This window comes from Symphalangus syndactylus, chromosome 23, assembly GCF_028878055.3.
Source record: "Symphalangus syndactylus isolate Jambi chromosome 23, NHGRI_mSymSyn1-v2.1_pri, whole genome shotgun sequence".
Lineage (NCBI taxonomy): Eukaryota > Metazoa > Chordata > Mammalia > Primates > Hylobatidae > Symphalangus > Symphalangus syndactylus.
The window spans coordinates 44,886,925-44,898,744 of record NC_072445.2 but is presented as its reverse complement, the minus strand read 5'-3'; positions in this window follow the sequence as shown (position 1 = coordinate 44,898,744).

The window sequence follows — 11,820 nt, the reverse complement described above, 5'->3', positions numbered from 1 at the left end:
CTCTCTCCCTGTCCTCTTACTTTTCTCCTTCTGGGAGCCCCATTATGCATATATTAGTATGCTTGATGGTATCCCATGTCTCTAAGGCTCTATTTCTTTTTCTTCATTCTGTCTTCTTTCTGTTTTTGAGAGTAGATCGTTTCAATTGACCTGTCTTTGAGTTCACTGATTACTTCTTTTTGCTGCTCAAATTTGCCGTTAAAGCCCTCTAGTAATTGTTTTTCTTATAGATGAGATATCATGCTGTTGTTCAGGCTGGAGTGACCATGATCCTCTTACTAGGATCACAGATCATGCATGCTCCAGTCTGAGCAGCAGCATGAGCTCCAGCTTGCTCCAGCCTGAACAGCAGCAATAAATTCTTTCACACACAAAAGGGTTCTTGGATCTCACACAAGAAGGAATTTGGGGCTAGTCCATACAGTAAAGTGAAAACAAGTTTATTAAGAAAGTAAAGAAGGGCTGGGTGCAGTGGCTCATGCCTGTAATCACAGCACTTTGGGAGGCGAGGCAGGCAGACCACTTGAGGTCAGGAGTTCGAGACAAGCCTGACCAACATGGCAAGACACTGTCTCTACTAAAAATACAAAATTAGCCGGGTGTAGTGGCACATGTCTGTAGTCCCAGCTCCTCAGGAGACTGAGGCAGAAGAATCACTTGAACCCAGGAGGCAGAGGTTGCAGTGAACCAAGATCGCACCACTGCACTCCAGCCTCTAGCCTGGGCGACACAGTGAGACTCTGTCTCAAAAAAACAAAAAAAGTTAAGAAATAAAAGAATGGGCCATGCATATTGGGTTATGCCTGTAATCCTAGCACTTTGGGAGGCCAAGGCAAGTGGATCACTTGAGGCCAGGAGTTCGAGACCAGCCTGGCCAGCATGGCGAAACCCTGTCTCTACTAATAATACAAAAATTAGCCAGGCGTGGTGGCACCCACTTGTGGTCCCAGCTAGTTGGGAGGCTGAGGCAGGAGAATTGCTTGAACCTGGGAGGTGGAGGTTGCAGTGAGCCAAAACATGTCACTGCACTCCAGACTCTAGCCTGAGTGACAGAGCAAGTCTCTATCTAAAAAATAAAAAAAAAGAAAAGAAAAGAATGGCTACTCCATAGGCAGAGCAGCAGTATGGACTGCTCAAATAAGCATACGTATAGTTATTTCTGGATTATGTGCTAAACTAATGGATTATTCAAGTTTTTCAGGAAAGGGTAGACAATTCCTAGAACTAAGGGTTCTTCCCCATTTTAGACCACATAAGTTACGTCCAGATGTTGTCATGGTATTTGTAAACTGTCATGGCACTGGTGGGAGTGTCTTGTAGCATGCTAATGCAGTGTAATTAGTGTATATGAGCAGTGAGGATGACAAGAGGTCACTTTTGTGGCCATGTTGGTTTTGGTGGGCTTTGGCTGGCTTCTTTACCGTTACCTATTTTATCAGCAAGGTCTTTGTGACGGGTACCTTGTGCAACCTTCTATCTCACCCTGTGACTAAACTCCTGGTTAGAATGCCTAACCTAACCCAGTAGGCCTCAGCCTTATTTTACCCAGCCCCTGTTCAAGATGGAGTCACTCTGATTCAAATGCCTCTGACATATTTTCCCCTTCCCTTTTACCAGGAAACCCTTAATCCTAAGGATTGCAGTGGGATGAAGATCCGTCTTCTATAACTTCTTCAGGTTAAATAGGGGCAATGATATTCCTGCCTAATTATTAGGGTCTCTTGTGTCCAGGGTAGAGAGGAGCTCAGTCACAAAGTGTCAGTATGGTGAGGGACATTCATAACTCTGAGGCTTCCCAAAGTGTTGAGATTGCAGGTGTGAGCCACCGTGCCTGGCCAGGGTCCCATTATTATACCAGATCCTGGATCCCAAAAAGAGAGAATCGGCCCTCTTTTGGGGGATCAGCCATCTCCCATGGGAATCTTATCTCTCGGTGGGGGTGGAGACATTTCCATACCTTCTAGGTAGTCAAGAATTCTCTTCTTGTGAATTCGTCAAGCATTCACCTATATTTGCCTTTAGCTATCCCCAAAAGTATATTTCCTACCTGGTTATTACACACCAAATCTCCCTCATAATGCAAAGTAATTTCTGATACCCCCAAAAGTCAAAAACATCAGATAACACTATGCAAAACCGAACAGAGCCTTAGATTTTGCGAAGGATCTATCCACTTCCAGTTCCTGGGGTTTCATGAGGAAAACAGAGGTTTTTCCCAAAATGGGGTCTGTGGTGCCTCCTCTGCTTTTCCCAAGGAGTCCCTGGCTTTTAGAGATTGAATATCCACTTTTAATTAAGCTTTTAACCATAAACCATAGCACTCTAAAGAAAAAAAAAAGGAGTCCTTTTAAGTTTCTTATTACCCAACTTTAGCCATCCCACAAGGCCATTATTTCTGGCTTTTGAACTTTACCAAAGATAATCTCCCAGATGCTCAGAGAGAGGAAAACTCAAGATAGTTTGTGGAGGGGAAGAGAACAGAATCAACAAATGGTAAAGATCACACAGGTATCAATCAGAAAGTACTCATTCCCTAAGCCAGGATTGAACCTGGGCTGCCATTATAAAATGACAAATCCTTAGCTGCTGAGCTACAACACTGGTCAGTTTCCATTGCCCTTCCCAGAAGGAGTCCAGAGCAGCCAATTTTGAGCTTGCAATAGCTTGAGATAATTTTTAGAGCTAACTATTACATAAACCCCAAAATTCCTGTTCTCTGGATGGCAGAGACCAAGAGAAATTACTACCACGTGGTTACAAGGTGAAGCTCCAAAGGACATAAAACAAGATGAGAAGGAAACTTCATCCAGTTTTTAATTCTTTTTTTCAGGAATCTGTAGTAAACTTTGCAACTGACCAGTTTACTGGGCTGGCTTGAACAGCAGGCTTATGGAGTCCTAAGCCCGTGTTCTATCCTACGATATTCCTCTTTATGACAGAGTAATACAGAAAGACAAATTGATAGCACAAAGTATACCAGACTCATTACAGCTTAAGACTAGTCCCACAAATCCTTGTTCCCATTAATCAAAACTTTACAGAGATGATAAACAGTGATTTTTACCATTCATTCAGTTTTCACTAAGAGAGAGAGGCCAGAAGCCTGACTGGTAAGAAATCTTTACCCTTTTGCCGGCATGCCAGGGTTCTCTTTCACTGAGCAGTGCTAGCAAACTTGCTCGCTACAAAGCCCTTGGGGCCAAGCTACGACACAAAGGAAAACCAACTTTTTCTGTTTCATGGAACCACAGACAAATAAATGTCTCTCACTTTTGTAAGATGCTGCCCAATGGCCGCATAAAGTAACCAAATTAACGTTTTCCATTTCACCCAGAGCAATATACATGTGACAAAACATAGACATTGGCCACTCCACTTAGCACTCAATATCGAACTGGGAAGGCTCAAACTTGCCCCCAGATAGGCCCTTTCATCTTTAATCAAACCTCTGACCAGGAGTTGCAATATGTGGTCTCTGGGCAAGATGGTTGTCTCAAGTAACAGAAAAGATAGAAAAGAGAAAGGAGAGAAAGGGAGAAAAGTATTGCCTGTGGTGAGGTGGGGAAGGTGAGGAGTTCAAGGAGGCCAGAGAAAGACCTACCCATTGCAGCAACACTGAATCAAAAGTTGAGGCAGCCGCTTGTTATAGCAAAGGGATCTTTTCCAGCAGTCCTATCAGCTCTCAAGCTTTCCCCTTTGGAGAGAAGAAAAGTTCCCCATGTCCCATGATCATGCCTAATCCTGTCACCCATAGCTGTCAGCAAAGAGCACAGGGCAGATTAATACAGACAGAATAGCAGTTAACATCCCCTAATGCTAAATCCATTTTTAACCAAGAGAGTAAAGTTACTGAGAGGGGCCTCTAACCCCTTAAATCTTAAGGACTGTAGCCTTCCTAAGTTGAGTCTCAAATCCAAGTTTGGTCAAGCGTTCTTGCCTTTTATTAAGAGGGGCCTGAAACCCTCTCTGTCTTAGGAGAGACCCTATCTCCCCTAAGTTGCACTTCTAACTCAATCCCATCCTTTACCCGGGCACCCCACCACCTACCCAAAGTCAGCCAGTTGGTGCTGCAGTCTGTTTCCTTTGGCTTCAGAGTCTCCTCAGTATTGTCCCTTCGTGGTCACCAGAAAGATGTTACCAGAAAGGGGTCTGGATCCAGACCCCAAGAGAGGGTTCTTGGATTTCACACAAGAAAGAATTTGGGGCAAGTCCATACAGTAAAGTGAAAGCAGGTTTATTAAGAAAATAAGGAAATAAAAGAATGGCTACTCTGTAGGCAGAACAGCAGTGTGGTCTGCTCAAATAAGCATACTTATAGTTATTTCTGGATTATGTGCTAAACAAGGGGTGGATTATTCATTAGCATTCCAAAAAAGGGGTGGACAGTTCCCAAAACTGAGGGTTCCCCCACCTTTTAGACCATATAAGGTAAAGTCCAGATATTGCCGCAGTATTTGTAAACTGTCATGATGCTGGCAGGAGTGTCTTTTAGCATGTTAATACATTATAATTAACGTATAATGAGCAGTGAGGACAACCAGAGGTCCCTTTCGTGGCCATGTTGGTTTTGATGGGTTTTGGCCAACTTCTTTACCACAACCTATTTTATCAGCAAGGTCTTTGTGATGTGTACCTTGTGCTGACTTCCTATCTCATCCTGTGACTAAGAATGCCTAACATACTGGAAATGCAGCCTAGCAGGTCTCAGCCTTATTTTATCCAGCCCCTATTCAAGATAGTCATTCTGGTTCAAATGCCTCTGAAAATGCAGCCTTGAATTCCTGGGCTGAAGCCATCTTCCCACTTCAGCCTCCTGAGTAGCAGGGACTACAGGCACACACCATCACGCCTGGCTAATTTTTTTGTATTTTGTTTTTTAGAGATGGGGTCTCACTGTGTTGCCCTGGCTGGTCTTGAGCTCCTAGGCTAAAGCAATCCTCCTGTGTCATCCTCCCAAAGTGTTGGGTTTGTCAGAGGTATTTGAACCAGAAAGACTCCATCTTGAATAGGAGCTGGGTGAAATAAGGCTGAGTCCTGCTGGGCTGCATTCCCAGTAAGTTAGGCATTGTAAGTCACAGGATGAGGCAGGCAGTTGGCACAACATACAGGTCATAAAGACCTTGCTGATAAGACAGGTTGCAGTAAAGAAGCCGGCTAGGCCAGGTGGCGTGGCTCACGCCTGTAAGCCCAGCACTTTGGGAGGCTAAGGTGGCTGGAAGGCTTGAGCGCAGGAGTTGGAGATCAGCCTAGGCCACATGGCGAAACCCGGTCTCTATTAAAAATATAAAAAATTAGCTAGATGTGGTGGCACATGCCTGTAATCCCAGCTACTTGGGAGGCTGAGGCACGAGAATCGCTTGAACTGGGAAAGTGGAGGTTGCAGTGAGCCGAGATTGTGCCACTGCACTCCAGCCTGGGCAAAAAAAAAAAAAGTAAAGAAGCTGGCTAAATCCCACCAAATCCAAGATGGCGATGAGAGTGACCTCTGGTCATCCTCACTGCTATGCTCATACCAGCGCCACAACAGTTTACGAATGCCATGGCAACTTCAGGAAGTTGCTCTATATGGTCTAAAAAATGAAGGCATGAATTATCTACCCGTTGTTTAGCACATAACCAAGAAAAAACCATACAAATGGGCAACCAGCAGCCCTCAGAGCTGCTCTGCCTATGGAGTAGTCGTTCTTTTATTCCTCTACTATCTTAATAAACTTGCTTTCACTTTACAGACTCGCCCAAATTCTTTCTTGTGTGAGATCCAAGAACCCTCTCTTGGGGTCTGGATCTGGACCCCTTTCCGGTAACAGGATTACGGGTGTGAGTGAGCCACCATCCCCAGCCTTAGTAAATTGTTATTTCAGTTATTATATATTTTTATTTATTTTCTGTTTTTCAGTTATTATATTTTAAACTCCAGAATTGTTATTTAGAAAGACTGTATTAACAAATCGGGAGTACTGGCATAAGCCTGGCACAAAGCAAATGTTGACATAGGTCTGGCACAAAACAAGTGTTCAATGCATTTTAGCTACCTTTAAGTGTATTATTACTAGCTGCTTCTGGGGCTATCCAGGGAAAATTATCCTTGCAAAACCCCCACTCACTTCCAGAGCAGGCTTCAGTGAAGCAGTCACCTGTGTCATGACAAGAAGAGTCAAACTCTGTAAAACATTTGAAAAGATTTATTCTGAGCCAAATTTGAGTGACCATGGTCCATGATACAGCCCTCAGGAGGTCCTGAGAACAAGTGCTCAAGGTGGTTGGGATGCACCTTGGCTTTATACATTTTAGGGAGGCATGGGACATCAATCAAATACGTTTAAGAAATGTGCATTGGTTTGGTCCAGAAAGGCGGGACAACTGGAAGTGGCGGAGAAGTGGGGTCGAGGTGATGACAATTGGTTGAGTTTGTATAAAAATTTGGGATTAATAGAAAGGAGCACTAGGTTGTGATAACAGGTTGTGAAGACCAAAGTTGTACTATGGGATCAATTTTTTAGCTAGCAGGCTTCAGAGAGAATAGGTGGTAAAATGTTTCTTATCAGGCTTAAAAGCTGTGTTGATGTTAATGCCGGAGAGGAATAATGAGGCATGTTCAACCCCCACTTCCCTTAATGGCCTGAGCCAGTCTTTCAGGTTACATTTTAAGAAGCCTGACTGAAGAGAAAGTCTATTCAGATGGTTGGGGGGGACTTTAGGATTTTATTTTTGTTTTACACCTTTGCCCTTGGAAGTTTTGCTGAGAAATGAACATACAAAAAGGCAGATTCATAAGAGAAAAGGCTTTACAATTTAATCACTCTGTGGTTCACCTCATGCACATAGTACCAATATCCCAGTGGGATTTAGAAGCTTATATGCCAACTTGAAGTTGCAGAAATAACAGGGGCTTGATCCTTGCAAAATAGGTTATGGGAAATAGAGGAAGAGGAATTCTGTTGAGGGGCAATACATAACTACCAGGAAAGACTAATTGGATCAAAGAACAGAGATAAATTTGTAAATAGTTCTCCTTGGAATTTAAAGGATGCTTAGAGAGCGATTATCTTATAAAAGGGTCTGTTCAGGTGTGGTTACATTCTTGGTCTTTCCTATAATACATAATGAGATAACAGGGAGGGAGAAAAGAACAATTGTTCTCGCTGGCGGGGCCACCCTATTTTTACGTACCTAGGGAAAAGTCTCTTTAGTGTCTGTTGATCTCTAAGAGTCTTTCATTCAAAATACTCATTTTATCAGGAAGCCATATTTTGGGGTGAAATTCACTACTCTCTTTTAGAGATATGGGTACAAACTCTTTGTAAAGAATGCTAAGACTTTGCCGGGTGCAGTGACTCACCCCTGTAATCCCAGCACTTTGGAGGGGCCAAGGCGGGCAGATCACTTGAGGTCAGGAGTTCAAGACCAGCCCAGTTAACATGGCAAAACCCCATCTCTATTAAAAAATACAAAAATTAGCCAGGCGTGGTGGTGGGCATCTGTAATCCCAGCTACTCGGGAGGCTGAAGGCAGGGAGAATTGCTTGAACCTGGGAGGCAGCTGTGGCAGTGAGCCGAGATCACGCCACTGCACTTCAGCCTGGGCAACACAGCGAGACTGTATCAAAAAAAAAAAAAAGCTAAGACTTACTTTGGGACGTCCTTTGTCAGGCCCATCATTCTGATTAGCTCAAGGCAGGTATTTTTTTTTTTTTTTTTTTTAACAGAGACAGGGTCTTGCTATGCTGGTCAGGCTGGTCTCGAACTCCTGGCCTCCAGTGATTCCCCCCACCTCAGCCTCCCCAAGTGCTGTGATTACAGGTGTGAGCCACCACACCTGGCCTGGTTTTTTTTGGTGGTGGTTGTTTTAATCCTATAATCCTGTGTCCTTTCTTCCTACCCCTGAGTAGTGCTTACTCTCTCCCCTTTAGTCATTTGAAAAGTTTATCAGCAAGTGGGTGCAGTTTCAGGCTGGGTACCGTGACTCATGCCTGTAATCTGAACACTTTGAAATGCTTAGATGGGAGGATCATTTGAGCCCGGTTCAAGATTACAGTGAGCTGTGAACGTATCATTGTACTTCAGCCAGGGTGACAGTGCAAGAGCCTGTCTCTAAAAACAAACAAAAAATTGCTCTCACACTGTGATGCTATCACATCTCTTCTAAGCTCTTGTTGGGGCTCAGAAATTGATACCCTAAAATATGGCACTTGGTCATATTGAACTGAAGAAGCCTCAAAGTCTCTCTGACATCCCTGCCACCAACTATCTCTTCCAAAACACACCATGGAATTAAAGTTTCTTTATCTACCTAAGATCCAGACCCACCAGAAAGAGCAATTATTTTTATTTCCCCTTCCTGTAAGACCAAGAATGTAACCATGCCTGAAGAGACTTTCACAAGATAATGTTCAAGTTAATCTCTGTTCCCTGATCTACTTACTCTCCCTAGTAATGAAAGGAGTTGGCCAGCTTGCTTTAGGCAGACAGTAAGGGAATGGTCCCCAGAGAACCTCTGACCTGCCCCACAAGTGCTTACACCGGATGCTTTGTGCAGATAAGGGAACTTGCACAGGGGGTTGCCTAAACATGCCTGCAGTGGAAGATTCCTTTCTTTAACACATGCAGAGTTCAGGAAATTAATCAATATGGAGCAGCTCAGTCTAAAGGCCTGCATGCACTGGGAGGATGGGGTGGAGTTGCCAGGAATTTGAGCCTTAAGCCCTGGTATTCAACTGTGAAGAGCAAACCAGAAATCTGCTTCCAGGACCCTTCTCTTTGCTGAGAGCTCTCCTTTCACTTAATAAATTCTACTCCATTCATTCTTTGATGGCTGCGTGCCTAATTCTTCCTGGCTGTGAGACAAGAACCTGGACCTAGCTGAGCTAAGGAGCAAAAATCTGCAACAGTAATCTCATCAACAGAATTTCTCTTCTTCCCCTCCCATAATCTGTTTTGCCAGGATAATATATAAGCTTTTAAGTCCTCTTGGGAAGTGGATAATCATTCTATGTTTCTCCCTGTGTACATGTTAATAAATTTGTGAGTTGATTTTTCAGCAAAGTTTCCCCAGAAGCCAAAGGGGAAATTTCCCTTGGCCCCTCCACTCTCTTTTCCCAGCTCTTCTTTTACTTTCGTTTTTATTTCCTCAGCCCAGTAGATCACAGCCTTCTTTTTATTTCTTCTCTGTCCAAACCATCAGTATATCCTACAGGAGGGAGAGAAGCAGCTCTCTCGGAAACCAGTAAGCACCATGGGTTCTGATACTTTCTAGTACCATTTGACATATTAACATCCCTGCCACCCCTACTACACATGGACATGCACACACACACCACATCACATGCATCACACTAACATAAACTATGTATCACATACCACACAGCACACACAGTACTACATACCTCACACATCACCCACACCACACTACATGCATCATGCACACGTGTGCACACACCTCCTATGATGTGTGTTTAGTGCAACTCAGAAAGTTACTCTTTCATTTAATGCACATCACTATGCTTAGAAATATTCTAGTCAATGAGATTCATCAGTGAACAATATTGAAAAAAAATCCATCCCATATGGAACTTGCATTCTCATGGGGGAAGCAAATACTAAACAAAATGAATTAGTAAAATATTCAGTGATAAGTGCCATGGGAACAAAATAGATTTGAGAAGGTTTGGGAGGGAGAGAGGGGTACACTTGCTAACAAGTGGTCAGGATAGGGTTGGTTGAGAGGCAGAATCTGAAGGAGTTGAGGAAAGGCATCCTAGGAATAGCTGAGTGCTGACTCTTCCCCACAGTGGGAACACACAGTCCAGAGCTTCTGAAGGAGACTCTAGTGACCTACTTCCCATTGTGAGTCTTTGGACTCCTGTATCCCATAATCACAGGATCAGGCCTAGCTTTACATATTGGAGATAATGCATTCCTCCTTGGGGATAGTTCAGGTTGATTTCTCCCTAGGCCTGCCTTTGGCAACATATTCCTGAAGTCTCATCTGCACCCCCTCTCTGCTTCTAATATTTGCCACTCTCTGCATGAACCAGCCCCTCCTTCCTGCAATGGGAAACAGGTGTGAGATGGGACAGCTGTCACAATCCGTTTTGCTTTTGTCTTGCAAAATGGTAATTATTATTGGTAATGGTAGTTTGTTTCCTTTTTAGCATTCACTAGCTTCCTTTTCCTGATCCTTTGATAGTGTTACCAGAAAGGGGATCCAAACCCAGACCCTAAGAGAAGGTTCTTAGATCTCGTGTGAGAAAGAATTTGGGGCAAGTCTAAACAGTAAAGTGAAAGCAAGAAAGTAAAGGAATAAAAGAATGGCTACTCTACAGGCAGAGCAGCAGCTTGAGCTGCTGGACTAAGGATACTGATATGGTTTGGCTGTGTCCCCACCTAACTCTCATCTTAAATTCCCACATATTGTGGGAGGGACCTGGTGGGAGGTAATTGAATCATGGGGCAGGTCTTTCCCTGAGTAATTTATACTGCTGTTCTCATGATAGTCAATAAGTTTTATGAGACCGGATGGTTTTATAGGAAGGAGTTTCCCTGCACAAGCTCTTTGCCTGCTGCCATCCATGTAAGACCTGACTTGCTCCTCCTTGCCTTCTGCCATGGTTGTGAGGTCTCCCCAGACACATGGGACTGTAAGAGCATGAAACATTTTTTCCTGGTATAAATTACTCAGTCTCAGGTATGTCTTGATCAGCAGTGTGAAAATGGACTAATACAGATGCTTACAGTTATTTCTTGATTATGTACTAAACAAGGAGTGGATTATTCATATGTTTTCTGGGAAAGATGTGGGCAATTCCCAGGAACCAAGGGTTCCTCCCCTTTTTAGACCATATAGGGTAACTTCCTGACATTGCCATGGTATTTATAAACCACTATGGAGCTGGTGGGAGTGCCTTCTAACATGCTAACACATTATAATTAGTGTATAATGAGCAATGAGAATGACTAGAGGCCACTCTTGTTGCCATCTTGGTTTGGTGGGTTTTGGCCAGCTTCTTTACTGCAACCTGTTTTATCAGCAAGGTCTTTATGATGTGTGTCTTGTGCCAACTGCCTATTTCATCCTGTGACTTACAATGCCTAACTTCCTGGGAATGCAGCCCAGTAGGTCTCAGCCTTATTTTACCTAGCCCCCATTCAAAATGGAGTCATTCTGGTTCAAACACCTCTGACAATAGAACAGATCTGTAATGAGCCATGCCTGGGTACAGAGTCACGTCCACAACAATGAATGTCGTAGTTATCTGCAAGAACTCATTGTGGGAGCAAGGATTCAGGGGCTCATTCTTTCTCCTCTCTCTGTGTGCTGGTTGTCTCAGGAGTAGAATGTCCCATATTATGCATGGGGTCTGCAACCATCATGCTAGGGCATGATGAATCGTAGGTGGCAAAACAACAGAAGGCTCTGTGAGCATCCAGGAGGGTGCAGTGCTGAAGAGTCTTCTGCTTGGTATAGGAAGAAAGGAACGTGTTTCCCAATCTTGCCTTTATTTTGAGTAGTTGGACCAGAGGGATTGCAGCTGGGCCAAACTCCATGTTCCCTTGGCTATCAGGGTCAGCAGACAGGCCAGGGGCCCAGACAGGCCAGTGGCTCCCAGAATTCAAGTTTAATTTCTCCTCCCACCTGTGTCCTGAGCTCCCCCTACTGGTTCCCTTGGACCACTGCATCTACTTAAGCCAGCATTTATTATGTTCTTATCATAAATGCCTCTTACACCTGAGACTTATAAATGTGACAAGCTCTTATTGTGAGATAGGAATCCATCTTTTTTCCCCATGAAATAATAATTCTAACTTGGGTGGTGATAGTAGT